This window comes from Gymnoscopelus braueri (assembly GCF_963280865.1).
Source record: "Gymnoscopelus braueri genome assembly, chromosome: 24".
Taxonomy (NCBI): Eukaryota; Metazoa; Chordata; class Actinopteri; order Myctophiformes; family Myctophidae; genus Gymnoscopelus; species Gymnoscopelus braueri.
In genome coordinates, this window is record NC_137626.1 from 14,004,420 (window position 1) to 14,028,256 (window position 23,837).

General features: G+C 41.2%; 1 protein-coding gene across 1 annotated transcript in view; it reads left to right on the forward strand.

The window, feature by feature from the left end:
* The window catches only part of LOC308080684 (protein NLRC3-like), a 414,646-nt gene extending 408,531 nt beyond the window's left edge, over positions 1–6,115 (forward strand). Inside the window, exon 19 of the mRNA XM_080422614.1 lies at positions 6,063–6,115. The gene's annotated coding sequence lies outside the window, so the exon portion shown is untranslated. The remainder of the gene's footprint in view (positions 1–6,062) is intronic.
* The last annotated feature ends 17,722 nt before the right edge of the window (positions 6,116–23,837 follow it).

The following is a 23,837-nucleotide window of genomic DNA, read 5'->3' on the forward strand; positions in this document are numbered from 1 at the left end:
CAGAACTCTCTCTCTCTCTATGGGTCTGGTCCGCGCTACCAAATGACACTTGCTGACGCCCCCTTCAGGAATTTTTTGGTACACACTATAATGTCACACTTTTATTTTGATACAGAAACAGTTTGAACATCCTAATAGAAGTATAACATTTTGTTGTACTTATTTTCATTTACATTCCAAGTTGTTGTGATTGAAGTGTTCATATTTTGATTGATTTTTGAAACTTTGCTACTTGTTAGAATGTTCAAAATGCTGGTTATAATTTTACCTGTGGAGAAAGGGAAAGAAAGAGTTAACTCAAGACATAGTTGAACAAAATAGAGACAAAATAGGAATAAACTATTTGACCAAAATTAGTGTATAAACCTAAATCTAAACTAGTGTTCTAAAATAGGTAAACTAGATTATTTCTAAATTACGTTCAAAGGAGAAAAAAAAGGGAAAGTGAGCAATACTTTAAGGATACCTGCAGGATTTTTATTTGATTTATTGGTTTTAAAGGTCATCGGTATTGTGTGTTGTATGTACTGTATGTCTTTGTCTGAAATCCGTGTACAATTTGCCGGCTATTGTATTTAAAGTAAGTGGTCTCTCTGGTCTAATATTTTATTGTCCCCACTCAGAACCTAGAACTAGTCTAGTGGGGTTAACCTCGGCGATACGGGTGCTACAATTGTCTACATTTTCTATTGACTGAGACTGCTTATAGGCCTACTCATACTCTGTTAGGGTACTTCCTGTTTACGGGGTCTTTAACCCATTAAGACCGGGAGAAGCATCTGTGTCATTTTTAGATTTGAGCTAAAAAGCATTATTTTACACTTTGGCTATTTTAGAAAAATCGTGAAAATGTGTGCAAATATTTGAATATGTATATATATTTTTAAAGGGAACATTTGAACATTTGAACATTTGGGGGTCTGCAGCCAAATACATATAATTGTGGGGGTCCTTGACATGAAAAAGTTTGAGAACCACTGAATATAGCAACATACGTTTAAAAAAAAAATAACTGTTGCGATTTAGAAGACATTTGTAGAATCCCCAGACTCAAAGATTTGAGTTAGTTACAAATGTTCGCTTTAAAGAATATATATATTGAAATATTTGCATTTTTTTTTAATAGCAGATCTACAAGCTCATATGAGCTTGTATATTTGCAGCCAAAGAAATATAAAAATGACACACATTCTTTCCCGGTCTTAGAGGTTTAACATGAGGTGATCTTGCATGGTGAAGACCCTAATTGTGTCGTCCACAACAACAACAACAACAACACAACCGAGGGCCGTGGTGGTGTGCCTTATCCCCCTCTCCACCCCACCCCCACCCCAACCCCTGGCCACACCGAGGGTCTGCTTCCCACAAGCAGAGACCCACAGAGACCCCTCGCTCTCTCAACAGGGCCCTTGATTTATGGTCCACTTTACGAGAAGGGGCCCAGGGACCGCGGCTCTCCTCAAGTCCTTCCGATATTGAATCTCGCCCCTGCTGCCTAGTATGGAGATGTGGGTTTTAAGTCGTCTCGTTATTGTTGGCGAGAAGCTCATTTCCATAGTGCAGTTAAAAGCCTCTCCGTCAGCGGAGCCAACCTACGCCGACCCGTTTTCGGGGAGAGAGATAGGAACGGTGTTTGCCATTCATGCATTTAATGACCCACCCTGTTTTAGACACAAAGCGAAGTGGCTAGCCGGTTTAAGTGTGTGTGTGTGCGCGCGTCGGTGGTGTAAAGTAACTAAGTACATTTACTCAAGTACTGTACTTAAGTACAATTTTCAGGTACTTTTACTTTACTGGAGTATTTCCAATTTTCACTACTCTATACTTCTACTCCACTACATCTCACAAGACAAATATTGTACTTTTACTCCACTACAATTATTTGAAAACGTTTGTTACTAGTTGCTTTGCAGATATAAATCATTATATTATAAAACATGCATTAACCACTTTAGCCCTATTTTATACCTAGGCTATTTGAAAATAGCAGATCTACAAGCTCACAGCGCGTCGCATCGTGACACGTTGTGAGCTTGTAGATCTGCTATTTTGAAACATTTTTGTACTTTTACTTTTGGTACTTTAAGTATATGTTGATGCCAATACTTTTGTACTTTTACAGTATATGGAGAAATAGATATTGTGAGGACGAGAGAAAATGGTTGTTTTATGGTTAAAAAAAGTGTTTTATAGTTAGACATACAATTAGGAAAAGATTAAAGGAATAGTTCACCCAAAAAAAATCTTTTTTTCCTATCGATTAGATGGGAGTCACTAGCCTGACACTCAGCCTGAAGTTTCATTTCGTTTCACTCCATTATTCAGTCTGAAAGCCCTCTCAATGCCGCCGATTTCTCCGATGGGGGCGTGGCCAAAGTATATTTTTTACAAAGACTCTTTGGCGATTGGTTCATACTGGATTATCCCGATCCCGATTCGTCGTACATATTTTCAACCGAGAAACACCCGCCTTCGACAGCATCACCAGACCCTGAATGCGAGGCAAACGATTCAGGGGGTGGAGCCAGGCTAGGGAGCCACCCCATGGAGACTTTAATTCATGGATGTTTTTTTGTTTTTGTCGCATTCCTAAGCCAATAATTTGATGACCAGCGGACCGGTAGGCAGCGGTGCAGGTTGGAGACACAAAGGAGACTATTTGTGTCTCCTACCAGAACCGCTGCCGGTCATCAAACTTTATTGTCACATTAAAGTTTACAGGTGTAAAAAAAAAAACAGTGGGCGAAATGCGATGGGTAACACGTTTATGTTATTACCATAAAAGAGAAATGGAAGAAGAAGGGGGGGGGGGAGAGATCAATAAAACATCAATTTATGTATATTTACACATAGGAGCTATCCGGTGCAGTAAGCACCTGAGGTAAGATGACCAGCGTTAGCATAGCAGCATATAGGCTACTGTGCATGATATGCTATGGACATTAGTTAAGGTGCAAGAATAATAGAAATCAGCGCGTTGTACATGGGATTAAGGATTGCCAGTGTCAGCACGTGTCGCAGGTTGGAGTTACGGTTAGGATTAAGCATTAGTTTTGGAGTTGAGTTAAGAATTATGCGTGATTTAGTTTAGTTAGCTCACACATATGTCACGCTGCGGCTCGCTGTGAGCTTGCAGATCGGCTTTTTTGGTCTGCGACACCAGTACATGACTGTCTGTAACTCAGGCTTTACGGTTAATGTTAATAAAAGCACTACAAATGTATAAAATTGGCTAAAATGTTGATGTCCTCACAAACATAGTAATACAAACATGTGTGTGTGTGTGTGTGTGTGGTTTATATTAGTATTTAGAGTTTTAAAATGGACCCGAATGGACCCATAAGGGTCAATTTTTGACACTGAGGCCTTTAATGTTGGTTTGTGACTAGAAGCGTGTGCTTTGTTTACATACGGGGTCACAGGTTATTCAGACTTCATTCAAATTTGATCAGTAATTGACAGAATTCTTGTTTTGAGTGCTTTTGTGCGTTCACTACTCAAAGAGAGATGTGGTTGTTCTATGCTCTCAGGCTGTAGATAGCTACGTGTATCTTTCACCCATTAAATGATCTGGAGTCTCATTCTAGCTGGGAAAAAATAATATGTTGCTCTTTCAAAAGGTTTTTTTCGTTCATGGCCGCCGGCCAGGCAGGCAGTGAAGTTTGTTTGGCTATTCGTTAACATTCACAGAGGTGTGTGTGTGTGTCTGTGTGTGTGTCTGTGTGTGTGTGTGTATTAGGGCTTTCACCAACTAGTCGACTAGTCGACTAGTATAACCACTAGTCGACTCTGTTGGTACTAGTCGAATAGTTGAATTATTTTTTTTTTGGATTTTTTTTTAATGCCATAGTAATGGCCCATCTTACTATTATTATTATCCTCCTGACTTAATTTTGTATCAAAAGGGGGTCAAAAAAAGGGGTATGCCCAATAAAAGCCTATTATTGGGCAACCTTGGAGACGCTGCTGTGGTGCTATGCTGCTGTGCCAGAAGCGCTTCCCTTAAAACGCCATAAAAATAAGGGCAGGAGGATAATAATAATAGTAATATAGTAGTAGGATGGCATTAAAACAATGCCCCCCCCTAAAAAAAAAATGTAAATTTCAGCTAGTCGACTACTACTTGGTCAAATGAGTCGACTAGTAAAAATCTTTAGTTGTGAATGCCCTAGTGTGTATCTGTCTGTCTGTCTGTCTGTCTGTCTGTCTGTCTGTCTGTCTGTCTGTCTGTCTGTGAGAGAATGAGTAGTCGTATTCCAGCTTCCAAGCTTCGGTCGTTGATCACTGAATCGTTTTGTTTTGACAAAGCCAAGTCATCTTTAGCCAACCTAACAAACAAAGCAACACAAGGTTAACACACTAGAATCACCAATGCCAGGCTTACAGGCACCAGCAAGCAATTATTGCCTACACTGACAATTATTATCTACACTGACAATAAGGATTCATTGTTTAAATGAGTCTAGTATATAACTCTGCTCTGATGAGCGATGCAGGTTAGTTGACATGTTGAGGGGGTGGGTCTGCTCCTAATGTGCACAATCAATCTGATGTATAGGTTGACACGTTACAATTGAATGTTTTTTTTCTTCTTTTATGTGAGTGAATATGTGTAACTCAGCCTTGTAAGCATTGTATTGATTGCACCACCAGACCACAGGACAGGTCTAACATAATAATTCAATCAGCAAACAAAACAACAGACAGCAGCAGACAGTCAACCAGGTACTGTAATACTGTTTGTCAGTAAATAGTCACAGAATTTAAAATTGCACAATTCAGGCATTGAGCAGATGGTCTTATACATATAGCGACAGGACTGGATTAACCATTTGTGGTACTCTGGACTATGACCATGTGCTGCCGACACATTTTTGCAATTATTTTGAGGTATTTCAGCAGCCCCTGGGCATTATTTTAGCACTGTTACTTTTTGCCAGGCGTTTAGTAACCCACCAAGCTGAAGCTTACTACCCTAGCTGGAAGTGACATGAGTGTAGCTAGTCCAGGGGTTCTCAAACTTTTCCATGTCAAGGACCCTCAAAATGTACATGTATTTGACCGCGGACCCCCATCTGAAATGTTTTGTGATAGGGACTCCCAAAAGTGAAGCTTTGTGTTAAAAATCCTAAATGATTAAAAAATGTCCTCACTTTCAAAATTTTTCAGAAAATGACAAAAATAGCAGATGTACAAGCTCGTAGCGCGGCACGAAGTGACGCGCTGTGAGCTTGTATATTGCTATTTTTTAATAGCCAACATATAAATGAATAAAGGGCTTAAAGTGACTGTGAATGCTGTATTGACACATTTAGCTGGGGACCCCACTTTGAGGACCAATGGTCTAGTCAACCAAACAACAGGTTAAGCAGTCAAGCAAATAAGAGTGCCAACAAGAAAATTAAGTAAATGCTATAAAATAATTAGGAAAGGAGGTAGAGCTAGCATCTGTTCATCATATTCTGTGCAAAACATGTGAAAAAGGGGCAATAATATTTGTATGTGGCCTGTGAAGTCAGTGTTTTTGTGCTCCGTTCTCTATTGTATTTGGTCTTATTTGTGCCAACCAGTCTGTGCAATGGGTTACAGGTGTCATTCAAGCGAGCAAGGAAGCTTGTTGTTCAAGCCAGGCCCCATTTCCAGCCTTAAGTCCCCTGGCCTCGTGTTTACAAGCTTGATTGGCATCTGTGTTGCTGAGGGCGTCAAATCGATAGGGCATGCTCGGTTTGGACAAAACGTCCCGTTTCACCGACTTAACCAACCCAATTTCACAGTCCTGTCCCCAAAAACCAAAAGTAAGGGGCCTAATCCCAGTCCATCCAACATAGGGTTTTTTAGAAGAGCTTGGTAGAAATGAATGGAAATGCTGCCTTTCCAAAAAGGAAAACTGGAACAAAACAAGTGATTTGAATGAGAGACCTCAACCGTTGTTAGTCATTTGAGACAGGCTGAAGAAGTCCGTCCGTCCGTCCGTCCGTCCGTCCGTCCGTGTGTCTTTGAGCCAGTGGTGGAAAGTAACTAAGTACATTTACTTAAGTACTATACTTGAGTAAAATGTTGAGGTATTTTTACTTTACTGGAGCATTTCCAATTTTCTATACTTTTACTTCTACTCCACTACATCTCAGAGGCAAATATTATACTTTTACACCACCTCAATTATTTGAAAACTTCAGTTACTAGTTACTTTTTTATTTTTTATTATTATTACAAAACATACATTAACCACTTACATTTCGGCCATTTGAAAATAGCCGATCTACAAGCTCACTATGTATCACGATGCGACACATTGTTGGCTTGTAGGTCTGCTATTTTTAAAAGATTTGTATACATTAGAAAACTGTGAAATGGCACATTCTGCATAATGAGTACTTTCTACTTTTGTACTTTTAAGTATATTTTGATACCAATACTTTTGAATTCCGGATTTTTACTTTTAACAGAGTATTTCTACATTGCAGTATTGGTACTTTTACTTAAGTAAGAAAAAATTGCTTGCTTTGAGCAACTATTCTCCAGCACCGTTGGACCGATCGCTGTGAAACTTTGCATACACACCACACTCCCTGTAGCACAAGGAAGAACCTCTCCCCCAAATCTTTCAAATCGCCCCCCCCTGGTCGCCCTTCACTTTTGGCCTATAACGCCTGAACCGTCAGTCAAACTCCCAATTTTTCAGATTCTATTGGCATGGGCTACGACTGGCTTACAGAATTTGCGGATCCTGGGTAGGCTAACCCGGCCTGGTGGAGACTTGGGCACTTTTCTTAGTTATTTGTATTTGCTGCATCGTTCCACAATCCATGGGCAGTTGCAGCTGGCTACTGCACTGCCAAGTCAGCAACTGTTAAATTTAGTGGGCGAAAATAATCCACACTCACCTCATACAGTATCACCTTATTTGCTGGCAACACTTACATTGTCCGTCAACTGCCATCTTAACCCTTTAAGACCGGGAAAGCATCTTTAGATTTTAACCACTTTAACCATCATCTTGTACTTTGTCTATTAAAAAAATAGCAGATATACAAGCTCGTACCGAGTGCCGCGCTATTGGCGCGCTATGAGCTTGTAGATATGCTATTATTTTTAAATATCATGGACATTTGTGCAAATCTTTGAATGTGTATACATTTTTAAGCAAACATTACATAACATAACTCAAATATTTGCTTCTGGGGATTCTACAAATGTCTTCTAAATCCTAACAGTTTTTGGAAAAAAAATGTTGCTATAATCAGTGGTTCTCAAACTTTTTCATGTCAAGGACCCCCAAAATTATATGTATTTGGCCAACGGACCCCCATCTCAAAATACGTTGTTCCAGGGACCCCCCAGAAGCAAAGATTTGAGTAAAAACAATTCGCTTTAAAATATATATATATATTCAAAGATTTTCACAAAATGTCAAAAAATAGCAGATCTACAAGCTCGTAGCGCGGCACTCGGTGCCGCGCTATGAGCTTGTAGATCTGCTATTTTTGAATAGCCCAAAGACATCTTAAAACGACACGGATGCGTTCAGGGCCTTAATGGGTTAAATGCTCAATCTCTGATTATTTATCTTGTATCGGATGACATTCCCCCTGAATTTGTTTACGTGGGAATGTCACCGACAGAATGTCACCCACGGGCTTTTCTTGATGCAAACTCAGTCACTACTTGTGCTGCCAGTTAATATAATGAATTACCACGGTCCCTCATTTTGGCAGCTGAGCGCAGTGGAAGAAAAAAAAAAGAAGAATTTGTCACGACCCACAGCTCACTGTACAGACAAAGAGAGAGATACATGGATAACTTCAACCAGAGGGGATTTCTTATTATAAATCGAGCTGAATTATCGGCATTGTCACGGTGGTGTGCAGAGGTGTAAAGTAACTAAGTACATTTACTTAAGTACTGTACTTAAGTACAACATTGAGGTATTTTTTACTTTGCTGGAGTATTTCCAATTATCAGTACTTTTACTTCTACTCCACTACATCTCAGAGGCAAATATTGTACTTTTACTCCACTACAATTATTTGAAAACTTTAGTTACTTTTCAGATATGAATTATAAGACATTCCATTAACCACTTCAGCCCTATTTTACACCTAGGATATTTGAAAATAGCCGATCTACAAGCTCACAACGCGTCGCATCGTGACGCGTTGTGAGCTTGTAGATCTGCTATTTTCAAACATTTTAGTACTTTTGGTACTTTAAGTACATTTTGATACCAATACTTTTGTACTTTTACTCAAGTCAATTTTGAATTCCAGACTTTCACTTGTAACAGAGCATTTCTACATTGCAGTATTGATACTTTTACCTAAGTAAAACAAAATAGTACTTTTTTCCACCACTGGGTGTGGGTGAGTGGATGAGTGTGAAGTATAGTGTGAGGGTGCTGGATAAAACAAAAAAGAACAAATGCCTACAAGAGTGAGAGAGAGAGTCACAAAGGAGTGATGACTAATCTTCAGCTAAAATAGCCTAGGCTACAAGCTCACAATGTGTTGCATCGTGATGCACGATGAGCTTGCACTCCGAACTAGTTTAGTTATTTTAGACATTTTTAGTTTTTTTGATAAACTTTGTCTATCTTTATTCTTTGTTCTTGCTTTTAACGCAGTTTGAGGTCATTGTCTGTTGTTGTTTGTTGCTGCTTAGTTTCTATTGGTTTTAGTTTGTATTACTAATATGCCTTTATTTTGCTTTGTGAATGGAGTAAGGTCTGTTTATTTTTGTTTTTTTAAAATATATTTTAGGGGGGTTTTATGCCTTTTATAGATAGGACATAGGCCAGTAGACTGACAGGAAATGGGAAGAGAGATGGGGAGTTACACGCATCAAAGGTCGTCGGGAACGGGATTCGAACCCGCGACATGCTGGCATTGCAGCCTAGGGCGCCTGGACCGCCACGCTGCGGCAACGCACTTTGGGTCAACTGCTGTTGACGATTTTGTAGACCAGTTTTTTTTCACCCGAGTGCCAATTGTCTAAGTAATCCTGGGCGCTACACTCCCTCTGCCAGCCTAGGGAGAGCCTAGAGCCGAGCCCATGCCTCCTTCAATGCATGAGAGCTAGCAAGCCGCTTCTTATCACCTGACAGGGGGGGGAGGTTCCCTGGTTAGACGTAGCGCGTGGAAGGAACACGTTATTCCAACCAGTTCCTTTCCCCTCCATCAGGCGCCCCGGCTGACCAGGGGGAGGCAGTATAGAGACCAGGAATACTGCATGTTTTTGTGAGGGTATACCTACCCTAGGAGACACTGCTGTTGTTTTTAAATGTGCTATATAAATACATTTGACTTGACTTGACTATAATGACATTCCCAAAACAGGGACGCCAGATTGAAAGTGGTTCAACGGAATGAGAAACATAAGGTTAGTTGCACCGAGATAAGTGTGAGGTTTCCTGGTTTCTTTTGTCTGCGTGTCCGTGTGCAAACCCAGCCTGACAGCTAATACATGCCACCAGTCCATCTAATAGCCATCTAGTGGCTATATACTTCCTTCTCTTCCCTCTCTTCTCTCCATCTTTGTCTCTCAACATTCATTCATCCATTCTTCCTCCTTTCACCGGGCCGGGCTCCCTCTCAGAGATTCAACCGGGCTCTCCCTTGGCCCCCGGCCCCCCCCCGTCAGCCCTGGACTGGAATATCCGATGAGAAAGGCTCCGTTCCTTTAACCCCTTAAGACCGGGAACGCGTCTGTGTGTCATTTTTTAAGATTTCTTTGGGCTATTCAAAAATAGCAGATATACAAGCTCATGGCGCGGCACCGAGTGCCGCGCCATGAGCTTGTAGATCTGCTATTTTTGAGAAATCGTGAACATTTGTGCAAATCTTTGAATATAATATTCTACATACAGCTTTTTGAAAAAAACTTTCATGTTGTCAGTGGTGCTCCAACTTTTCCATGTCAAGGACCCTCACAATGATATTTGGCCACGGACCCCCCCCCCCCCCATCTCAAAATATGATGTTCCAGGGACCCCCAGAAGCACAGATCGGAGTAAAAAAATGTTCACTTTAAAACGTATATATATATTTTCAAAGATTTGCCCAAAAGAATTCCACTATTTTTCAAAATAATTGCAGATCTCTGTGCCGCACTATGAGCTTGTATATCTGCTAACTTTTAATAGCCCAAAGAAATCTAAAAATAACACGGATGCGTTCCTGGTCTTATTGGGTTAATGTCAGCCTTATTTCCTTGACATCCCCGACAGCCCTGAAGAAGGTGGTTTCGCCCCCGAAGAGCTCGGGGAATGGGACTTGGAAATTGGACACGGACGGCAAAGGCTTCCCGTGTTCGTGTCGGTTGTATATAGGGTGTCTGATACGTGTGTGTGTGTGTGTGTGTGTGTGTGTGTGTGTGTGTGTGTGTGTGTGTGTGTGTGTGTGTGTGTGTGTGTGTGTGTGTGTGTGTGTGTGTGTGTGTGTGTGTGTGTGTGTGTGTGTGTGTGTGTGTGTGTGTGTGTGTGAGACAGAGAGTACATTTTGTGTACAACCGGTTTCATTATAGGAGACTATCTCTCAACTTGACCACTGGCCCTGGCCAGGCAACCTCCGTATGATTTCATCAGTAGAGAGCAGCTAGCATATATATCACCTCCCATGTAACTTACTTTATGCTTTATACTCTAACACGCTAGGGAGTATAACATCAATACAATCATAGAAGGAAAAAAAAAAAAACATACAACATGCTACATAATTTCATGGATTTATGGGCACTGCCTTAACCCATTCAAACCGGGAACGCATCTGTGTAACCACTTAAACCATTATTTTACACTTTGGCTATTCAAAAATAGCAGATATACAATATATTGTACATCTGCTATCTTTGAAAAATCGTGAAAATGTGTGCAAATCTTTGAATATATATATATATTTTTTAAAGCGAACATTTTTAACTCAAATCTTTGCTTCTGGGGGGTCCCTGGAACAACATATTTTGAGATGGTGGTCTGCGGCCAAATACATATCATTTTGGGGGACCTTGACATGAAAAAGATTGAGCACCACTGATATAGAAACATAGGTTTTTCAGAAAACTGTTAGGATTTAGAAGACATTTTTAGAATCGGCTTCAGGTTTTAAGGGGTTAATAGCGTCCATTGCTCCAATTAATTAGGATGGGGAAAATGCGTAGAAAAAAAAATCCACATTCCATTGTACTTGGCAAACACCCCAACAACGACAAATAATTGGATGTGTAGGTGTATATGCATGGTTGCACAACACATTCTCATTCTCATGTCGTACCATTGTTGGGGCAAAAGTATAGCCGTTGCATCACTCGTTTGATGTGATGGCACGCTCTCACGTCGGGTCACCTTTCAACGCTCCCGCCCACTGGGATGCAGAAATGCCATTCTAACTTACACATTGTAAAAGGTTGACGCGTGTGTGTGTGTGTGTGTGTGTGTGTGTGTGTGTGCGTGTGCATCCTGACATGCGTGTGCATTCGTGCTTTGCCTTTGTGTGTGCGTGCATTTATAATGCGTGCACGTGTTGCCAGCCTGTGTGCGTGTGTGCGTGTCTTTTAGTGACGCGTGTGTGTGTGAGTGCCGTGATGTTCTGTTTGTGTTGCAGGTTTGTGTGGTAGTCAGTTGCAGGTTTGTTGTGTAGTTGCTAGTTTGTGTGTAGTAATTAATTGCAGGTTCCGTATTACATGGAGACGAACAGACATATGTGCACATACATGCACAACAAGAGTCATTAAGAACAAGTTCTTATTTACAATGGTGGCCTGGCAAGGATAGGAAAAAAATCCATTTCAAGGTAAAACAAAAATAAACTGTTAAAATGAAACGGCAGACAGGAAATGGAAAAGTAAAAGTACCTCAACATTGTACTTGAGTACATCTACTTAATTACTTTCCACCACTGCAGAACGGCAATGTTTTGTCTGGACTCTGGCTTCATCTCATGCATTCGATAATATAACTTCAGTAGCACTATATTCTGGTAAAGCTGTTGGGTTTGTGTGTGCAAACACAGTCTTTATCGTGTGGGGTAAACAGGACCTTATCTTATCCGAGATCATTTCATCTGACTAAATGAAACGTCAGTGCGATTCATTTAATTAACTCTTTAAGACCGGGAAACGCATCTGTGTGTCATTTTTTTCGATTTCTTTGGCTATTAAAAAATAGCAGCTCTACAAGCTCATTGCCGCGCTATGGGCTTGTAGATCTGCTATTTTTGAAAAATCATGAAAAGTTGTGCAAATATTTGATTTGTTTCCTTTTTTTTGCTGGCATTTGTAACTCAAATCTTTGCTTCTCTGGGGCTTCCTGGAACTAAATATTTGACAAATGTTCGCTTAAAAAAATATATAATCCAAGATTTTGCCACACATTTTCACGATTTTTGGGCGGTGTAGCCGCCCCTATAAGTGGGGTTGGGACACCTCATTAGCTGTATTGTGTTTGGCTCATTAGTACACCCCTAGCTGTACTGTGATTGGCTGACTCTATTGGCTGACTCTATTCAGCACTGTGATTGGCTAGCGAGACACATGATGACATTAATAACCTATAAATAGGATTATGCACTTCAAAAAATCCATATTTTTTTTGAAGTGAGCTTCCATCACTGTGATGATAACACCGCCCACTTCACACTGGGTGTGATTTTTCAAAAATAGCAGATCTACAAGCTCATAGCGCGGCACTCGGTGCCGCGCTATGAGCTTGTATATCTGCTATTTTTGAATAGCCCAAAGACATCTTAGAATGACACAGAGATGCGTCCCCGGTCTTAATGGGTTAAGAATGAAAGAAATTGGCTGGTGTAAGTGCAGCTGACAAGGCAACACATCGCATTCAGAGTGAGTTTTGGGTTTCAGCGTGCCGCCGATAATGTAAATGACTGCAGTTTACATAAGGTCTCAGTCCTGATTTAATTGAGATTTCACGGCCGTCTAGTCCTCCTAGTGATGGTTCTCGATGGCCCACTCAAAATGTGTATTTATTTTTTTCCCACAACCGTTCAACGCTGTTGCTTTTGAAACCGTTTTTCTCTCTCTAACCTAGATAAACACGGTCATTATCAAAAAAAGGCAAACTAAATGTGGGGAATTTATTTCCTATTTAACCCATTAAGACCGGGAACGCGTCTGTGTCATTTTTAGATGTCTTTGGCTATTAAAAAAATAGCAGATATACACGTTCATTGCGCGGCACCGAGTGCCGCACTATGAGCTTGTAGATCTGCTATTTTTTTTTTAAATCGTGACAGTTCGTGCAAATCTTAATCTATATATTTTCAAAGTGAACATTTGTAACTTTCAAATGTCTCAACAAATGTCTTAATTTTTCTGAAAAAAACTATTGTCGCTATATCAGTGGTGCTCAAACTTTTTCGTGTCAAGGACCCCCCCCCCCACAAATTGTATGTTTTTGGCCGCCGATCCCCATCAAAATATGTTGTTCCAGGGACCCCCCCCCCCCCCAGAGGCAAAGATTTGAGTTAAAAATGTTTCAAAATAATTAATTTACTCAAAGATTTGCACAAAATGTTCAAGATTTTTCAAAAATCTACAAGCTCGTAGCGCGGCACTCGGTGCCGCGCTACGAGCTTGTAGATCTGCTATTTTTGAATAGCCAAAGTATAAAATAATGGTTTAAGTGGATGCGTTCCCGGTTTAAATGCGTTAAGGCCCCGCCGGTTCCACACCGCGGCAGAAACGCTTGCCAGGGTTGAAAGCGGCAGATAATTTACCACAATTAGGATTTGGGCATTTAGCAGATGCTCTTATATCCATAGTGACTTACAGGCGTGAGATCGGGAGTATAAGCAGAGAGAGCTAGCGTGAACCCTAGTCGACAAACAACAAGGTAAACATAAGTAGGAACACATTTAAGTGTCTGCAGAGAAAGTAGGATAACGGTTAAAACATCAGACCCTTAACATCTGTTCCAACCTGTTGTTGCCAGATTCTGTGAGAGAAACAAGCAGCCAGGTCTAGGAAAACCAGCCCAAAATAAGCGACTATGGGCCACATGAGCACTTTACCATATACATCGGCTATGTGAAAATAGCAGCTCTACAAGCTCACAACGCGTCGCGATGCGACGCGTTGTGAGCTTGTAGATCGGCTATTTTCAAATAAAACCTTGCGGGGAAATTATGATAAGCAGATCTGGTAACCCTGGTTCCAACAGTATGCTATATCTAAATCAAATCACTGGGTCTCAAACGTCGGGTCCGGGGACCACTAGTGGTCCAAATGGACCTTTTATTTTTGTTATAGAAATGTAGAGTAGCCAATAATTTTTTTACCCCTTTTTCTCCCCAATTTAGTCGTTATGCCAATCGATTCCTCCCCACACACATTTCTGTGTCTTATCCTACTGACTCACCTGCGGAGCCCCCACCAGGAGGACGTAGAGCCTTCGTCCTACTCCTCCCGCCCAACACTCCCCGCTGACAGGTGCCGCCCCCAGCCGGTAGGAGCATGCATAGACGTACTGTATAAAGGTATAGACGCCTCCTCCGGCTCTGAGGCATCCGTATCTCGGGCGCCATTTTAGAAGAGGCAAGCTTCCCCGCGTGTGTCACAGAACGGGGGCGTTCGGTAGGCCAATCAGAGGCAGGTAGGGGCGGGTCTTTTCGTGACCCAGCCCCTTAACCCTTTATGAGGCAGCCGCGCAGCAACTAGTGCGCTGTGATTGGCCAGTGGTCAACGCGCTGTGATTGGCCAGTAGTCACTTTGAGTGGCAGCGTGCCTCCTCTAAAATGGCGACCGCGATACAGGTTTCTCCAACGAACTGCAGAGGCCAATGAGGTATCTAGGTTTCTATATCTATGGGTAGGAGTATGTGCTACCAGTATCACCCTCCCCGCCCGGCTTCCCTCCCCCGAACACGGGCCAATTGTGCTCGTGTAGACACTCGACAAAGCCGGATGCACCACGGTGGATTTGAACCCACAACCTGGGCAGTGACTTTACCACTGAGCCACCCGAGTGCCCCCAAGCACTGGACTGGGTTATCTTTATGACCCTGATAAACACGACACAGCTTTTCGGGCTTCAGGCAGGACTACACTGCTACATTATTCTACTGTATGATATACCCCACCTTTGCCTGAACAAGGTGTGTGATTTACCACTGTGAATTACACTAGCAAAGGCGTGGGAAATAATGTGTGTAAGCGAGCATACCTCGTCTTGCTTTCATCCTGAGCGCATGCATGCATGACACAAATTTATGGCAATTTATAGCCACGCATTGTGCATTCTGGAATCCATGTTCTACATACGGTATGGGTTAGAGAACGCAATTTAGGTCAGCCACAACCATACTTAACCCATTAAGACCGGGAACGCATCTGTGTCATGTTTTGATTTATTTGGCTATTAAAAAAATAGCAGATATACAAGCTCATAGCGCGGCACTGCTTGTAGATTTGGAAAAATCCTGAAAATGTTGGCAAATCTTTGAATATATACATTTTTAAAGTGAACATAATGTACCTCAAATCTTTGCATCTGGGGGATTCTACAAATGTCTTCTAAATCCTAACAGTTTTTTGAAAAAAATGTATGTTGCTATAATCAGTGGTTCTCAAACTTTTTTCATGTCAAGGACCCCCAAAATTATATTTGGCCGCGGACCCCCATCTCAAAATATGTTGTTCCAGGGACCCCCAGAAGCAAAGATTTGAGTTAAAAATTTAAAAATGTTAAAAAATATATATATATATATATATTCAATGATTTGCACACATTTTCACGATTTTTCTAAAATAGCAGATGTACAAGCTCATAGTGCAGCACTCGGTGCCGCGCTATTAGCTTGTATATCTGCTATTTTTGAATAGCCAAAGAAATCTTAAAATGACAGAGATGCATTCCTAGTTTTAATGGGTTAAAGGCTGTCCACACCAAGCACTATAACTATAAATAATAGCGTTTCACCACCGTGTTGTCGTTATAGTTGGTGGTGTGGACTCTGCCATCCACTTGATTTTATATATATATATTAATATATTCATACTTAAATGGTGCATACGGTAGTGCTATTTATAGCGCTATAATAACTCCCACTTGCTAGTGCTAGTTATAGTGCTTGGCATGGACGGCAACAAGTCATCTACAGTCTGTAAAACTAAAACCGCGGTTCTCAAAGTGAGGCTTTTTTTTTTTGCCGGGGCATTTTTCCCCAGCAAAATGTGTCCATCAGTTTAACCACTTTAAACCTATTTTTTTTAAATCCAAAAATAGCTGATCTACAAGCTCACTTATCCCATTAAGACCGGGAACGCATCTGTGTCATTTTAGATTTCTTTGGCTATTCAAAAATAGCAGGTATACAAGCTCATAGCGCGTATACATACTTTATACATGTATATGTGTGTGTGTGTGTGTGTGTGTGTGTGTGTGTGTGTGTGTGTGTGTGTGTGGGGGTGTGTGTGTGTGTGTGTGTTTGCGTGTGTGTGTGGGGGGGTGTGTGGGTGTGTGTGTGTGTATTTATATATAAAATAAAAAATATCTTGAAATAATTAACTCTTTCAGTGCCAATGAAAAAAAGTTTTTGTCATACTGTGCCAGCAATTTTTTCTAAATAAAACAAAATAATACTAATAAGTTAAACAAGAAGTGAATGGAGCAGCAAATCATCGGATCACGATATCTTGGGTTTTGAAATTTCTTAAAAAAAAACTAAAAAAAAACGGATAACTCGTAGCTTGGCACTGAGAGAGTTAAAAGCATGTGACATTTTAGCAACACAAATCTTGTATGGGGGGTCCCTGACACAGAATCTCTTCTGATGGGGGTCCGTGGCCAAATACATGAGATTGAGAACCACCGAACAAAATGAAAAGCATCATAGATCTATAAGCCTGCAAGCTATGTTACAAACTGAGGAGCAGCAGCATAACATACAGTACATACATGATGCAGAACCACCTTTGAAAGTTGTTCAAACCCTTCATCGCTCATCCGTAAATAATGCCTGGTTTGTTTTGATTGCAGGCTGTGAAATGAAAATGAGCCGTTCCCCTGGGTTTAACACGCTCTAACCCAGTGATTCTCTGCCTTTTTTTAATTTCATGGACCCTCGGTTTGATATGCATTAAGCCACAGACCCCCATTTTTATTTATGTATTTTTATTTCTTGGACCCCAATTTACACTGTCACCATTAAGTACACTTGGAGGTTCCATTTGTACACTCAGGCCCCTAAGGGTCTATTTGGTTCCTAACTATCAATAATTTAGCTGGGGACCCCCTGGAACCCCTTCAAGGACCCCAGGGGGTCACCGAAATCCTGTAGGTGAGGTGAATTGAATAATTTAAGCAGGTGTTTTTTTATATATATTTTTAAAATTATTTGAATCGACATGAAAACATACTATAGTCCCTGCTTGGTTTGAGTTACGGCCGGGCAATTCTTATATATCAACAAATTCCAACCCGATCTCACACAACACGGTGAAATAGCACGGATTGTCATTCCGTACATAGACGACAAGAAAACCCGAAAACCTGTGCATAGGAGCCGCGAATCCCCTCCATTGACTTTGTTACGCTTTGGACCATGTCGGAGGCGCGCAGTCTCAAGCGAACTGGAGCCACGTTGAAGCACCACCGAGCGAGCTAAAGCGAACGAGTTGCCGCGCGCTGAACTTTGCGACGTTCGCTTGAGCCTACTCAGCGCCGTCCGCGTTATATATCGATAGGCACAGAATCGTAAATCATGTTGTGGGGGACTGCTCTGCTTCCGGGTTGCAACCCGTGTTATTTCACCGTGGGATTCGCGGCTCCTATGCACGGCTTTTCAGGTTTTCTAGTCGTCTATTTACGGAATTTTCATTCCGTGCTATTTTGATTGATTGATTGACATTTTTATTAGGCAAAAGAATGTAAAACAACACAGTTACATTTATAAGACTTTTGTCTAAAAGGTCCGACCAAAAAAGTCCTTGAGGACTTGTTTCCGTTGGGGTCCTTGAATTAATTTCATAGACATATAAAATTAATTCAAAGACCCCAACGGAAACAAGTCCGTGTTGCTATTTCATCGTGTTCTGTGAGATCAGGCTGACAAATTCACACGATCAATTTCGAATAGATTTTCTTTTATATTATCGACAAAACCGATCAGTCTGATTAACCACAAGCTCAGTATTAGACTTTGTTGTACAGTGGTGGCATGTGAAAACAGAAAATCTACTATTTTCATTATTCTTTTTTTTTTCATTAAACATAATCAAGGCAAAAGTTTGAATTAATCGCGAAGATTGATTGATTTGAAGTCAACACCCAGCAGAGTGTCCTTAGATAATCTGATGGAATAATTCAGTATCGAGTGGATGGATCATTGAGAGAGACTGTGTGTGTGAGTATATATATTTTCCTGCTGGAGGTATGAGGGTGGGAGAAGTGGGAGTGAAGAAGCGACTGAGATATGAGACGAGAGAGAGAGAGGGAGAGAGAGAGAGAGAGAGAGAGAGAGAGAGAGAGATCGTGTGGGAATGACACCGGAATGATGTATAAATCATCATTGGCCATCGCCACCTGGCAGTGGTGTAAAGTAACTAAGTACATGTACTCAAGTTATGTACTTAAGTACAATTTTGAGGTATTTTTTTACTTTACTGGAGTATTTCCAATTTTCAGTACTTTTACTTCTACTCCACTACATCTCAGAGGCAAATATTATACTTTCACTCCGCTATAATAATTTTAAAACTTTAGTTACTAGTTACTTTGGAGATATAAATCATTATATATTAAAAACACACATTAACCACTTTAGCCCTATATTATACGTAGGCTATTTGAAAATAGCCGATCTACAAGCTCACAACGCGTCGCATGGCGAGCTTGTAGATCTGCTATTTCCAAACATTTTTGTACTTTTACTTTTGGTACTTTAAGCACATTTTGATTCCGATACTTTTGTACTTTTACTCAAGTAATTTTTGAATTCCGGACTTATACCTATAACAGAGTGCTTCTACAATGCGGTATCGATACTTTTACTTAAGTAAAACATTTAAGTACTTTTTCCACCACTGGCAGTAAAGGCCTGGAAACCTTGATTGTCGAAAATCGTGTGTGAGGAAAAACGGAGAGAAAAACACAGAGCGAGAGAGAGAGAGAGGGGGGGGGGGAGAAAGAGAGAGAGGAGGGCTGATGCATTCCTCTGGGATGACTCCGGGAGGCCCTGGAGTGTTGAGACAATGCCCCATTTTATTTCTCAAAGCTCCAGATAAGTAATTGAATTCCACTGGAGTCCGGTGAGGTGTAAACACCATCAGCGCGGCCCGGGCAGGGAGAGGGAGAGAGAGGATACCGGGCGAGAAAACAATTAGTGGAGGTGAGAGGCACCTGACGACGACCTTTTGGACAAGCTGTCCTTTTGAAGAACCCACTGATTGAGTTGGGTTTTTCTTTTCTTTTTTTTTCTTTTTGGGGGAGGGGGTGACTTTGTTTCGTTTCGCCTCTGAAGCAGCACACTGGGCCAGTGTTGATTTTGACAGCAGATTTTTGATTTGTTTTTAGTCATACAGTAGTCTTGTAGTCAACTGAAAATGCTTACTTTTAGTTTAGTTATAGTCGACTAAATATCATAAGATAGTCGACTAAAATCTACAGTTGATTTAGTCGACTAAAATGTTTGTTGAAGGTGCCTTGATGGCGTCATAATGGCTGATTTTACACCTGGTTGCATGCTGAAAATAGCCGATCTACAAGCTCACAACGCGCCGCAGCGCTACTAAAGCAGTGGTTCTCAACCTTTTTGTTGATTATCAGGGTCCACTTGAACACCTCGAAAGAGTGTCGTCGTGTTAAGTGGTCAGATGGGTGGGCCGCGTGCATTTTCAGATCATGTTTATTTTTAACCCATTAAGGCCTGTCTTCTATTCACTGCCACAATTATTGCTGGCCGCGTTTGCCCACTGCCAGAGATTTTTTATCGAAAAAAAAAAGTACTCAGGAGCCGAGATACAGAATTTTTAAGTTTTAAGTTAACAAGGAAGTGGATGGGAGTCTAGATCTTTAAACAATCATATCTCCTTGGTCTTTGGGTCAAATTTGAAAACGTCAAACGTTTTTTACGTCAGTGGCAGGATTGGTAAACGGGAGAAATTACGTTTTTTACGTCAGTGGCAGTGAATGAGTTAATCCTAAGAGTTTTTTGAAAAAACTTCTGTTGCTATGTCAGTGGTTCTCAAACATTTTCATGTCAAAAGGACCCCAAAATGATATGTATTTGGCCGTGGACCCCCATCTCAAAATATGTTGTTCCAGGGACCCCCAGAAGCAAAGATTTGAGTAAAAAATGTTGGCTTTAAAAAATATATATTCAAAGATTTGCACACATTTTCTCGATTTTTCAAAAATAGCAGATCTACAAGCTCCGCGCGATGAGCTTGCAGATCTGCTATTTTTGAATAAAGTGTAAAATTATGCTTTTTAGCTCAAATCAAAAAGTGACACAGATGCGTTCCAGGTCTTGATGGGTTAATGATCAATCGATTGATTGTGTTCCAGCTTGGATCAATGGAAACTAACATAGTATACTGTTCTTTAAGTTCCTTATTATCGCAATAGGTTATCACAAATTTTCAAGGTAGACTTTTTCTAGGGGGTAATTCAAATGAAAGAATGCTGAGAATCGCTGTATTATACTTATTGTAAGGTCAGGATACATGCACGAATTGCAATGGCGCTTGCCCAAAACGCTGTTGTTAGGCACGCATAGCAATGGTTTGTATTATGTGTGACATCAGATCTCTGATCTCTGGTCAGCCTATATAAGGTGTGGAAAAGATTTACAACTTCATTTCAGTGGTAGTTTTCTGACAGAGCCGGTGTGGGTAGGAGCGAGTGAGTGACAAATAGGAAAAATCTTACAGATGCAACAGCCCTATACACTCCGTCCCCATCGCAATCCATGTTTAGCAACTTCTTTGATAATAAACCACTGCTCCTGGAAGGAATGAGGTCCCAATCTTCCCAGACTCAGGTCCCCTTTACCGAGTGTCCGTATGCCTCAACGTCGCCGGTCTGCCTCCAGAAACACATGAAGAGGAACCACAAGTACCTCCACTGTCAAATGCAAGAGCGATAGTCAGATCTCCTTATCAGCCTGTCGGACAATAATAAGCTCTGTAAACAGTGAGAAACAAGGAGACACAGACAGTCATCCACAGCTTACCAAGACTTTTGTGACTCAGCCAGAAGTAAAGACGCATCAGCTGACTGATACGGGAAAGAAGCCCCGCATCTGTGAATGGTGTGGCAAGAGTTTCAATCATTTAGGTCACCTGAAGGCACACCAGCGTGTCCACACGGGAGAAAAACCTTACCACTGTAAGGAGTGTGACAGGAGTTTCAGTGAACTAAGCACGCTGAAGACACACCTGTATGTCCACACTGGAGAAAGACCTTACCACTGCAAACGCTGTGACAAGAGTTTCAGTGAATTAGGCACGCTGAAGACACACCAGCGTAGCCACACTGGAGAAAGACCTTTCCAATGTAAATGGTGTGGCAAGAGCTTCAGTCAGTTATATCACTTGAGCACTCACCTGCGCGTCCACACGGGAGAGAAACCTTACCACTGTAATCGGTGCAACAAGGATTTTAATCAGTTGGTTCACCTGCAGACACATCAGCGTCTCCACACTGGAGACAAACCGTACATGTGTAAACTGTGCGAAAAGAGTTTTAATAGCTCAAGTAATCTGAAGAGACACCAACGTCTCCACTAGGGCTATAGGATCCGGAACCCAGAGGAACCGTAGGAACCGGATCCAACATTGAGGAACTGGATTCGGTTCCATCACATTTGGAACCGTTTCCGGAACCGTTTTTTTTTTTATCACACTGTCAGAGCTGTCAGATCATCAAAAAACGGAGTACATGCATGTGATTATTAACTTAATATGTCAAGATATTACAAACGTATCTTGGACATGAAGAGATATTAGTCTACAGGGGGAAGACGTGAGTCTGACCATTCTTAAAGGGAACGGGAGGCGACACCGAATAGCTATTACAGTGATTCTCAAACTTTTTCATTTCAGGAACCTCCAGTTTACTGTGCATTAGGGCCACGGCAATAATAGAGGATTATGACTCCATATCAATCGTGAATTAGCACATTTTGCCGCGCTACGAGCTTGTAGATCTGCTATTTTTTTTAAATCACTTTTTTTTTGCAAATTTTTGAATATATATATTTTTAAGGCAAAACATTTTTTACTCAAATCTTTGCTTGCGGGGGGTCCCTGGAACAACATATTTTGAGATGGGGGTCCGCGGCCAAATACATATCATTTTAGGGGTCCTTGACATGAAAAAGTTTGAGAACCACTGATGTAGCAACATAGGTTTTTTTAAAAAAACTGTTGAAATTTAGAAGACATTTGTAGAATTTAGTTAAAAATGTTCGCTTTAAAACATATATATATTCAAACATTTGCACACATTTTCACGATTTCTCAAAAATAGCAGATCTACAAGCTCGTAGCGTGGCACTCGGTGCCGCGCTACGAGCTTGTATATCTGCTATTTTCGAATAGCCAAAGTGTAAAATAATACTTTTTAGCTCAAATCTAAAAGTGACACAGATGCGTTCCAGGTCTTAATGGGTTAAGAACCTTTGTATTTGAGCATGCTGTGTATTGTCTTTTTCTTCCTATTGCCAGCTTCATGAAAAGGAGGCTATGAGGCTATAATCCCATCACAAATAATTGGTATTTGTAAATCCTGTGAGATGTGAACCTGTGAGAGAGGGTAGCTTATTACAGTGTGTATTCGGGTGTCCTTTGTGAGTGTGAACACACGCGTGTGTTTGTGTGTGTGTGTGGGTGTGGGTGTGTGTGTGTGTGTGTGTGTTTGTGTGGGTTGGTTTCGGATGTGTGGTGGTGGTTGTGTTGACTTGGCAGGAAGCCAATTTGAAGCCAGTGGTTCTCAAAGTGTGGTCCGGGAACCCCCAGGGCTCCTTGGTGCAGGGTTCCAGGAGGGTCCCCAGAAAAATGGGTTAATACGTTATCACGATCATTTTAACCACTTAATCAGGGTTGCCAGATCTGCTTATTATAATTCCACGCAAGATTTTATATGAAAATAGCCGATCTACAGATCCACAAGCTCAGATCCACAAGCTCACAATGCCTCGCGCTGCGAGGCATTGTGAGCTAGTAGATCGGCTATTTTCGGCAAAGACGTTTGGTGTAGGGGGGGAAAGAGCAGACCAAGTTTTCTAAGTATTGAGGGTTTAAGTGGTTAACTGTCTGAAAATACACATTAACACGACACTACACATTGATGATCATGCTGTCAAACAAGTCTATGAATCTATGAAATCTATATGTCAAAGTTTAATCTGCAACACATTTTTATACAATATGAAGTTGGGATCCCTGCGTCATCTCTCTCTCAGCTAAGGGGTCCTTGGTTTGGAAACACGGTGAAGTATCAAAAAATAGGCCCAAATGACTGGCCATGGGGTCTATTTGCCCCCCCGGAGCCCATAAACATATTGCTACTTACGCTATTTGTTGCGGACAAAAGTTTTTTGTTTTTTTTTCATGAATCTGTTATTTGTTGTCATTACACACGCATCCATGCCTTAATTGGTTGTCCCACACGAGCCGCCACAGTCTCGTAAATTATGCTTTGGGGTGAGCGTTCGGGTCAACTGCCAAAGTAATGACAACTAATAACATTCATGAAAGAAATATCACTTTTGACCGCAACAAATAGTGTAAGTAGCGATATGCTTATGGTCTCTGCTCTATGACGACTGATGGGGAAACTGGACGACAGGTGCAATTCTGCAAATAAACGCCATGGCCAGTCATTTG